Below are 11,450 nucleotides of genomic sequence, written 5' to 3' on the forward strand. Positions count from 1 at the left end.
TCCCCCGCCAGCTCCTCCGCCAACTCCTCCTCCTGCCCCCCGCCAGCTCCTCCGCCAGCTCCTCCGCCAACTCCTCCTCCTGCCCCCCCGCCAGCTCCTCCGCCAACTCCCCCGCCAGCTCCTCCGCCAACTCCTCCTCCTGCCCCCCCGCCAGCTCCTCCTCCTGTCCCCCCGCCAGCTCCTCCGCCAACCCCTCCTCCTGCCCCCCCGCCAGCTCCCCCGCCAGCTCCCCCGCCAGCTCCCCCGCCAACTCCTCCGCCAGCTCCTCCACCAACTCCTCCCCCGCCAGCTCCTCCTCCTGCCCCCCCGCCAGCTCCCCCGCCAGCTCCTCCTCCTGCCCCCCCGCCAGCTCCTCCGCCAGCTCCCCCGCCTGCTCCCCCGCCAGCTCCTCCGCCAACTCCTCCTCCTGCTCCTCCGCCAACTCCTCCTCCTGCCCCCCGCCAGCTCCCCCGCCAACTCCTCCTCCTGCTCCTCCGCCAACTCCTCCTCCTGCTCCCCCGCCAGCTCCCCCGCCAGCCCCCCCGCCAGCTCCCCCGCCAGCTCCCCCGCCAGCTCCTCCGCCAACTCCCCCGCCAGCTCCTCCGCCAACTCCTCCTCCTGCCCCCCCGCCAGCTCCTCCGCCAACTCCTCCTCCTGCCCCCCCGCCAGCTCCTCCTCCTGCTCCCCCGCCAGCTCCTCCCCCGCCAGCTCCTCCGCCAGCTCCTCCCCCTGCCCCCCGCCAGCTCCCCCGCCAGCTCCTCCTCCTGCCCCCCCACCAGCTCCCCCGCCAGCTCCTCCTCCTGCCCCCCCGCCAGCTCCCCCGCCAGCTCCTCCTCCTGCTCCCCCGCCAGCTCCTCCCCCGCCAGCTCCTCCGCCAACTCCTCCTCCTGCCCCCCCGCCAGCTCCCCCGCCAGCTCCTCCGCCAACTCCTCCTCCTGCCCCCCCGCCAGCTCCTCCGCCAACTCCCCCGCCAGCTCCTCCGCCAGCTCCTCCTCCTGCTACCCCGCCAGCTCCCCCGCCAGCTCACGCCAGCTCCTCCTCCTGACTCCCCCGCCAAGCTCCCCCGCCAGCTCCCCCGCCAGCTCCTCCTCCTGCTCCCCCGCCAACTCCTCCTCCTGCCCCCCCCGCCAGCTCCTCCGCCAAACTCCTCCTCTGCCCCCCCGCCAGCTCCCCCGCAGCTCCTCCGCCAGCTCCTCTCCTGCTCCCCCGCCAGCTCCCTCCGCCAACTCCTCCTCCTGCCCCCCCCGCCAGCTCCCCCGCCAGCTCCTCCGCCAGCTCCTCCTCCTGCTCCCCCGCCAGCTCCCCCGCCAGCTCCTCCGCCAGCTCCTCCTCCTGCTCCTCCGCCAACTCCTCCTCCTGCCCCCCCGCCAGCTCCCCCGCCAACTCCTCCTCCTGCTCCCCCGCCAGCTCCCCCGCCAGCTCCCCCGCCAGCTCCTCCGCCAACTCCTCCTCCTGCCCCCCCGCCAGCTCCCCCGCCAGCTCCCCCGCCAGCTCCTCCGCCAGCTCCCCCGCCAGCTCCTCCGCCTGCTCCCCCGCCCAGCTCCCCCGCCAGCTCCCCCGCCAGCTCCCCCGCCAGCTCCCCCGCCAGCTCCTCCGCCAGCTCCCCCGCCAGCTGCTCCGCCAGCTCCCCCGCCAGCTCCTCCGCCAGCTCCCCCGCCAGCTCCTCCGCCAGCTCCCCCGCCAGCTCCTCCTCCTGCTCCCCCGCCAGCCCCCCCGCCAGCTCCCCGCCAGCTCCTCCTCCTGCCCCCCCGCCAGCTCCCCCGCCAGCTCCTCCTCCTGCTCCCCCGCCAGCTCCCCCGCCAGCTCCTCCTCCTGCCCCCCGCCAGCTCCTCCGCCAGCTCCCCCGCCAGCTCCTCCTCCTGCTCCCCCGCCAGCCCCCCCGCCAGCTCCCCCGCCAGCTCCCCCGCCAGCTCCTCCTCCTGCCCCCCCGCCAGCTCCCCCGCCAGCTCCTCCTCCTGCCCCCCCGCCAGCTCCCCCGCCAGCTCCTCCTCCTGCCCCCCCCGCCAACTCCTCCTCCTGCTCCCCCGCCAGCCCCCCCGCCAGCTCCTCCTCCTGCCCCCCCGCCAGCTCCCCCGCCAGCTCCTCCGCCAGCTCCTCCTCCTGCTCCTCCGTCAGCTCCTCCCCCGCCAGCTCCTCCGCCAGCTCCTCCTCCTGCCCCCCCGCCAGCTCCCCCGCCTGCCCCCCCGCCAGCTGCTCCGCCAGCTCCCCCGCCAGCTCCTCCTCCTGCTCCCCCGCCAGCTCCTCCTCCTGCTCCCCCGCCAGCTCCTCCGCCAACTCCTCCTCCTGCCCCCCCGCCAGCTCCCCCGCCAGCTCCTCCGCCAACTCCTCCTCCTGCCCCCCCGCCAGCTCCTCCAACCTCAGGATCACCTGTCCCTGGGCTGCCAGTCTCGTCTCCACACACTCAACCACCGCCTTGATCGAGCCCCACTGCCCAGGACAGGTCCTCCAAACTTTCCTTCCACGGCTGGGTGAACCTTTCGTTCAAGAAGCTCACCAACTGCTCTTTCATTTTGGTCAGGAATTATGAAGATAATTGTTGCGTGCGTCCGCTCTACATCGACTTCAGACAGGACCTCAGATGGAAATGGATTCATGAACCCAAAGGATACTATGCAAACTTTTGTGCAGGTCCCTGCCCATATTTACGAAGCACTGACACACAACACAGCACGGTAGGACTCAGGGCCTGAGTAACGTTGGGTTGGGCAGTGGGACGTTGGGTTGGGCAGTGGGAAGTTGGGCTGGGCAGTGGGACGTTGGGCTGGGCGTGTGGGACGTTGGGCTGGGCAGTGGGACGTTGGGTTGGGCAGCGGGACGTTGGGTTGGGCAGTGGGACGTTGGGTTGGGCAGTGGGACGTTGGGTTGGGCAGCGGGACGTTGGGTTGGGCAGTGGGACGTTGGGTTGGGCAGCGGGACGTTGGGTTGGGCAGCGGGACGTTGGGTTGGGCAGTGGGACGTTGGGCTGGGCAGCGGGACGTTGGGCTGGGCAGCGGGACGTTGGGCTGGGCAGCGGGACGTTGGGCTGGGCAGCGGGACGTTGGGCTGGGCAGCGGGACGTTGGGCTGGGCAGCGGGACGTTGGGCTGGGCAGTGGGACGTTGGGCTGGGCAGCGGGACGTTGGGCTGGGCAGTGGGACGTTGGGCTGGGCAGCGGGACGTTGGGCTGGGCAGCGGGACGTTGGGTTGGGCAGTGGGACGTTGGGTTGGGCAGTGGGACGTTGGGCTGGGCAGCGGGACGTTGGGCTGGGCAGGGGGACGTTGGGTTGGGCAGTGGGACGTTGGGTTGGGCAGCGGGACGTTGGGCTGGGCAGTGGGACGTTGGGCTGGGCAGCGGGACGTTGGGTTGGGCAGCGGGACGTTGGGTTGGGCAGCGGGACGTTGGGTTGGGCAGTGGGACGTTGGGCTGGGTGAGCGGGACGTTGGGCTGGGTGAGCGGGACGTTGGGCTGGGCAGTGGGACGTTGGGCTGGGCAGTGGGACGTTGGGCTGGGCAGCGGGACGTTGGGCTGGGTGAGCGGGACGTTGGGCTGGGCGGCGGGACGTTGGGTTGGGCAGCGGGACGTTGGGTTGGGCAGCGGGACGTTGGGCTGGGCAGCGGGACGTTGGGCTGGGCAGTGGGACGTTGGGTTGGGCAGTGGGACGTTGGGCTGGGCGAGCGGGACGTTGGGCTGGGTGAGCGGGACGTTGGGCTGGGCAGTGGGACGTTGGGCTGGGCGAGCGGGACGTTGGGCTGGGTGAGTTGGACAAACAGTTAATTGGGGCAAATGGCCATTCCTTGCTCTATTTATTATTGTTTCTTTTCTATTTTAGGTGCTGGGACTGTATAACACATTAAATCCAGAGGCATCAGCCACTCCCTGCTGTGCTCCCCAGGATCTGGAACCTCTGACTATCCTGTATTATGTCGGCCGAACGCCTAAAGTGGAACAACTTTCCAACATGATTGTCAAGTCCTGTAAATGTAGTTGAGATTCTTCCCATCATATGTCCGTTCATGTGAGGTTTGCATGTTTGCGTGTGAGGAATATATGTGCATGTGTAGAATGTGTGTGTGAGAGAGAGAGAGATATGTTTGTAGGTGTGTCAGGTACGTGTGTTTGTTGTGAGGACAGATGTTGAAATCCAATCAGCTGACTGAATTGGACCTCACGTTGGCACTCAATGCCTGCTCGAGAACCCCTGCTTTAACAGAATACACTATCAAGAGATCAGTCACCATGATTTACAAAAAAAGGGGAAAACATTAGAAAACAAATCCAAAATATGAATCAAAGATTGTTTGTCCTCTCGGAGACGTTGCTCACAGTTCTTTGGGCTGACTGTGTTTTCCTGAAGGATTAAGTATTCAGCGTACAGAAGCCTTATGATGAGGCTGAAGATGGTTCACATCTCGAGGGACAAGGCCAGTGGACGTGCTGAATTCAAAGTGAATTCAAATGACTTTAATTGTAACTTTTTTTTGCGCTGTGCGCAGTGTTGGGGAGGTGGTGGTGGTGGGGGGGGGGGGGGGCAGGGTTGTTGGGGAGGGGTGGTGCACAGTGAAGTCATGTTTTAAATCTCCTAGTTAGCAAGTAGCCAGTGAAGCTAATTTTCCCAATTGTGGATTTGAATGCAGCCATTAGTAGAAATGCTGGTGTGTTTGGGAATGGCCAGTAACGCTTTGGCAGGTTATACTAACAGAAACAGGCACAATCCCATCCTTCCTCAGGGCTTCCAAGCATTTCCGTCTGTTCCAAGCTCCAGAATTAATGCATAAGGTGACGGGGAACGTACAGATCGAGAGAGCTGAGCAGCAAATGAAGAAAATGACCTAGAAATGATTAAAGATGTTGCTGGAACATTCTATTTTCAAACAAACTTCACTGTCAGGTAAGAGTTGATGTTGATCTTCCCCTAACACTTCCAGGACTATATAACTTTTAAATAAATGTATCAGAACTCCAAAAACATTCACTCCCATCAAACATTTAATGCCATAACTCAGTCATTTAATTTTGGGCATGTTATACAACGTTGGTATTGAGATGGTAACAAGTGGATAGACTGTGCAAAGACACAGGGTAAATGCTAGAATATACAATGTCTATACTGATAAACACTGACCCATAGACACTCCCGTCACTGATAGAACTGTACTCTGGTTTGAGCCATACCTAGCACAAAGCAAGATGATTGTATTTGTTCGAGATCGGTCATCTCAGTCCGAACCGTCTTCCAGCTGTTTCATCTCCAACATCAGGTCAGAAATAGGGATGTTTGCTGATGATCTTATTTCATAATGTTTATTACCTTTGTAAATCCTCAGATACTGAAGCAGTTAGTGCCTGCATGTAGCAAGATCTGGACAACAATCAGGGCGAGGCTGATAAATGCAAGAACTACCTGCTTGTTATTGTTGATGGGCAGGGTTAGGATGGAAGCAGAGGGAATCCTGAGTTGTATCAGGAACCAGGTTGAAAGTTCCCACCGGCCCTAGTTTTGCTCGGGCTCCTACATTGGGCCAGTGCCACACACGTTAGACGTGCAGCCATGGGAAGGAGGTGTTTCAGGTGCAGTGCACAATGCAATGAAACCGGCAGTCTGCAAATCTCAACACTGCTATGTATTATTTCAAATAGTAAAAGGTGAATTTATTTGTGGCTCCTGCTGTTCTGTAGTCAAACATGGCAGTCAACTCATGCACAACAGGATTCCACATACAGCAGCAAGGTGACTGACAATTTACTTTGGGGGCTGAATATTGTTCTGGACAGTGGAAGAACCACTGATTGGGAGTTGGAGGCAGGGTTTTACCTGAAAGATATTAGCATCATCACTCCTCGCCCTTTGAGGTCGGGACCCAGATTTGTATATCCAAGTTGCATATTAGTCTCACTTGAACATGTCTATGCCAAATCCACCCAGTTTCCAGGATCTAACAGCTTCTCAGGGCAGGGTGCCATCTGGGCACAGCCAGGCTAGCTGGGGCAGTCAAGGTGCTCAGTTGGCATCATGCCCATGCCAGGGATTGGGTCCAGGGGTGCGCTGCCCTTATGAGGTGCGGTATGGGGGACTCGATTTGAGTCCTTATTTGAGGGAGGGGGGGGTCTAGAGATTGGCAACACCAACTGGCAGGCGGAGATGGTTAGAGCAGGAAAGGGGACTAAGTGCTCCCTTGGAGGAGACGGGGACCCAGAAATGAAGCAGAGCCCTGTTTAACTGCGGGGCCCATCGTGCGCTTCCATCACCGGGAAACATCCGGCTAAACACGCTCGACACGGAACCCCTTCATTTCTGTTAAATCTCAGCCATTATCAACAATATCACACTCCCTTTTTGTTGGCTAATCTGTGTTTCAGTCCCAGTTTAGGGTTTGAATCCACAACCACCTGATTCAGAAGGGAGAGTATTAACTGAGCCACAATAGCATTTTCTCAAAAAAATGCATTGAATTCTAGAATAAAAAATATGGATTTGAATAAGGAATACTGGGAATCCACATCATTTTAATCCTCAATAAATTAGCTGCAGTTGGTAAACCTGTCCGGGGGGCTTTTTACAATTGAATGATTCTCAGGATGTTGGCTTCATTAGCAAGGCCAGGGAGGGAGTGCCAGGATTTTGACCCAGCGACAGTGAAGGAACCATAATCTTGTTCTAAACCAGGATGGTGAGTGGCTAGGAGGGGGGACGTGCAGGCCCCTTCTGGGGGGGGGGGGGGGGGGGGGGGGGGGGGGGGGTAGAGCCATGAGTTTGGGAGTTGCTGCAGTGAATCCTGTGGATCGTACACACATTGCAGCCATTGTGAGGCAGCGGTGAAGGTTCAGAGGTTCTTTAAAGCTGGGCAGAGCTGAGCAATTTCACACATCTTGAGCTTGGCTTCAATGAGCAGCAGGAGAGGAAACGGTTTTTTAGTGAGGATGGGAGAAGAGACTTAATGGTACATTTCTGTGCATGATTAACTATTCAGTAACCTGTTGGACTTTAACCTGGTGTTGTAAGACTTCTTACTGTGCTCACACCAGTCCAACGCCGGCATCTCCACAATGTATTCAGTAATGTATGTGTATAAATGGGAATAATAAGAACATAAATCTGTACGGTTAAGGTTGACGACTGCTTTGCAGTAATTTGAGAAACCTCGCCTCATTTCAACCTGACGGTGTGACAATGTAGGACAGGTGTCCCTGGCTAACGTACAGCCCGTCACTCAGGTATGTGCTGTTCTTCGGAAGTTTGCACATTCTACCTGATAATTTATTTTTAGTACATTTTTTCATTAATGAATCTACTTTTTTAAAAACCAGGTTTGTTGTATGTGAACTAGCTGTGAATAAAATGTAATTTGGATTAATTTTCACCCTCCCTTTGTTTGTCTGAGTTCATTCAAAATCTTTACATCGGAACGTTGATCCAAAGTGAGAACGAAAGCAAGTGGCAGCGATGGAGGAGATATTTGTACCTGGACGGGGATTAGGCTGTGTGATCATCCAGCACAGGAGCACATGGCTCAAAGGTTCATTAGATTCATGAAGATTTCACAGGCTGATATTGAAGAAAATAGAACATCTTCCATGGATTCAGGATTTATGAAAGTGCTTTACAGCCAATGAGATACTTGTCAAAGTGCACACACTATCGTAATGTAGCAAAGTTAATTTACAAACAGCAAGATCCCACAGGTAGCAGATGATAATGACCACATAACGATTACATTCATTCCAAAAGACAGCTCCTCCCCTGGCGAAGCACTGCCCAACTACTAACCCTCCGACTGAGCCTCCAACACGACAGCTCTCCCTCAGTACTGACCCTCTGACAGTGCAGCACTCCCTCAGTACTGACCCTCTGACAGTGCGGCACTCCCTCAGTACTGACCCTCTGACAGTGCGGCACTCCCTCAGTACTGACCCTCTGACAGTGCGGCACTCCCTCAGTACTGACCCTCTGACAGTGCGGCACTCCCTCAGTACTGACCCTCTGACAGTGCAGCACTCCCTCAGTACTGACTCTCTGACAGTGCGGCACTCCCTCAGTACTGACCCTCTCACAGTGCAGCACTCCCTCAGTACTGACCCTCTGACAGTGCGGCACTCCCTCAGTACTGACTCTCTGACAGTGCGGCACTCCCTCAGTACTGACCCTCTCACAGTGCAGCACTCCCTCAGTACTGACCCTCTGACAGTGCGGCACTCCCTCAGTACTGACCCTCTGACAGTGCAGCACTCCCTCAGTACTGACTCTCTGACAGTGCGGCACTCCCTCAGTACTGACCCTCTGACAGTGCGGCACTCCCTCAGTACTGACCCTCTGACAGTGCGGCACTCCCTCAGTACTGACCCTCTCACAGTGCAGCACTCCCTCAGTACTGACCCTCTGACAGTGCAGCACTCCCTCAGTACTGACCCTCTGACAGTGCGGCACTCCCTCAGTACTGACCCTCTGACAATGCGGCACTCCCTCAGTACTGACCCTCTGACAGTGCGGCACTCCCTCAGTACTGACCCTCTGACAGTGCGGCACTCCCTCAGTACTGGCCCTCTGACAGTGCGGCACTCCCTCAGTACTGACCCTCTGACAGTGCAGCACACCCTCAGTACTGACCCTCTGACAGTGCAGCACTCCCTCAGTACTGACTCTCTGACAGTGCAGCCCTCCCTCAGTACTGACCCTCTGACAGTGCGGCACTCCCTCAGTACTGACCCTCTGACAGTGCGGCACTCCCTCAGTACTGACCCTCTGACAGTGCGGCACTCCCTCAGTACTGACCCTCTGACAGTGCAGCACTCCCTCAGTACTGACTCTCTGACAGTGCGGCACTCCCTCAGTACTGACCCTCTGACAGTGCGGCACTCCCTCAGTACTGACCCTCTGACAGTGCGGCACTCCCTCAGTACTGACCCTCTGACAGTGCGGCACTCCCTCAGTACTGACCCTCTGACAGTGCAACACTCCCTCAGTACTGACCCTCTGACAGTGCGGCACTCCCTCAGTACTGACCCTCTGACAGTGCGGCACTCCCTCAGTACTGACCCTCTGACAGTGCAGCACTCCCTCAGTACTGACCCTCTGACAGTGCGGCACTCCCTCAGTACTGACCCTCTGACAGTGCGGCACTCCCTCAGTACTGACCCTCTGACAGTGCAGCACTCCCTCAGTACTGACCCTCTGACAGTGCAGCACTCCCTCAGTACTGACCCTCTGACAGTGCGGCACTCCCTCAGTACTGACCCTCTGACAGTGCAGCACTCCCTCAGTACTGACTCTCTGACAGTGCGGCACTCCCTCAGTACTGACCCTCTCACAGTGCAGCACTCCCTCAGTACTGACCCTCTGACAGTGCGGCACTCCCTCAGTACTGACCCTCTGACAGTGCAGCACTCCCTCAGTACTGACTCTCTGACAGTGCGGCACTCCCTCAGTACTGACCCTCTGACAGTGCGGCACTCCCTCAGTACTGACCCTCTGACAGTGCGGCACTCCCTCAGTACTGACCCTCTCACAGTGCAGCACTCCCTCAGTACTGACCCTCTGACAGTGCAGCACTCCCTCAGTACTGACCCTCTGACAGTGCGGCACTCCCTCAGTACTGACCCTCTGACAATGCGGCACTCCCTCAGTACTGACCCTCTGACAGTGCGGCACTCCCTCAGTACTGACCCTCTGACAGTGCGGCACTCCCTCAGTACTGGCCCTCTGACAGTGCGGCACTCCCTCAGTACTGACCCTCTGACAGTGCAGCACACCCTCAGTACTGACCCTCTGACAGTGCAGCACTCCCTCAGTACTGACTCTCTGACAGTGCGGCACTCCCTCAGTACTGACCCTCTGACAGTGCGGCACTCCCTCAGTACTGACCCTCTGACAGTGCGGCACTCCCTCAGTACTGACCCTCTGACAGTGCAGCACTCCCTCAGTACTGACTCTCTGACAGTGCGGCACTCCCTCAGTACTGACCCTCTGACAGTGCGGCACTCCCTCAGTACTGACCCTCTGACAGTGCGGCACTCCCTCAGTACTGACCCTCTGACAGTGCGGCACTCCCTCAGTACTGACCCTCTGACAGTGCAACACTCCCTCAGTACTGACCCTCTGACAGTGCGGCACTCCCTCAGTACTGACCCTCTGACAGTGCGGCACTCCCTCAGTACTGACCCTCTGACAGTGCAGCACTCCCTCAGTACTGACCCTCTGACAGTGCGGCACTCCCTCAGTACTGACCCTCTGACAGTGCGGCACTCCCTCAGTACTGACCCTCTGACAGTGCAGCACTCCCTCAGTACTGACCCTCTGACAGTGCAGCACTCCCTCAGTACTGACCCTCTGACAGTGCAGCACTCCCTCAGTACTGACCCTCTGACAGTGCGGCACTCCCTCAGTACTGACCCTCTGACAGTGCAGCACTCCCTCAGTACTGACCCTCTGACAGTGCAGCACTCCCTCAGTACTGACCCTCTGACAGTGCGGCACTCCCTCAGTACTGACCCTCTGACAGTGCGGCACTCCCTCAGTACTGACCCTCTGACAGTGCAGCACTCCCTCAGTACTGACCCTCTGACAGTGCAGCACTCCCTCAGTACTGACCCTCTGACAGTGCGGCACTCCCTCAGTACTGACCCTCTGACAGTGCGGCACTCCCTCAGTACTGACCCTCTGACAGTGCAGCGCTCCCTCAGTACTGACCCTCTGACAGTGCAGCACTCCCTCAGTACTGACCCTCTGACAGTGTAGGCACTCCCTCAGTACTGACCCTCTGACAGTGCAGCACTCCCTCAGTACTGACCCTCTGACAGTGCAGCACTCCCTCAGTACTGACCCTCTGACAGTGCAGCACTCCCTCAGTACTGACCCTCTGACAGTGCAGCACTCCCTCAGTACTGACCCTCTGACAGTGCGGCACTCCCTCAGTACTGACTCTCTGACAGTGCAGCACTCCCTCAGTACTGACCCTCTGACAGTGCAGCAGTCCATCAGTACTGTTGTGAGAATGGCAGCCTGGAAATGGGTATGAATGTAAGAGTACAAGAAATGGGAGCAGGAAAGGCCATTTGGCCTCTTGAGCCTGTTCTGGTTGTGGCTACAATGTCCCTTTCTCCTTTTCACTCTTCTCATTTGAGTGGCCTCCTGTAGCATGATGCCATGGTCAGTTTGGGGACTTTGCCCTCAGCCTCCACACAGATAATAAGAACCTTGCAGTCAACTGAGGACGGGTAAAGGCTGAGCCTCCTGCAAACTCTACATTTGGGGTTCCTTTACCTGTCGGATAGCAGTCACGCTCGGCTGGCCATGACTGCTAACCAGACCTGTACATCCTCTTAACATCACAATGTGACTGACTCATATCTCTTGAGACGGATTTGAAGCCACGCTCTTCTTGACTCCGATGTAGAAGTTCTACCCGAGACTGCATTGATCTATCCCAAAATTAAACTAATCTGGGCCATGGACTGTGTCCCTCACCGTACCATGGGTTGAATGGATGGGAGTGGGACAG

Source organism: Scyliorhinus canicula, chromosome 2 (genome assembly GCF_902713615.1).
Source record: "Scyliorhinus canicula chromosome 2, sScyCan1.1, whole genome shotgun sequence".
In the NCBI taxonomy this organism is placed as follows: domain Eukaryota; kingdom Metazoa; phylum Chordata; class Chondrichthyes; order Carcharhiniformes; family Scyliorhinidae; genus Scyliorhinus; species Scyliorhinus canicula.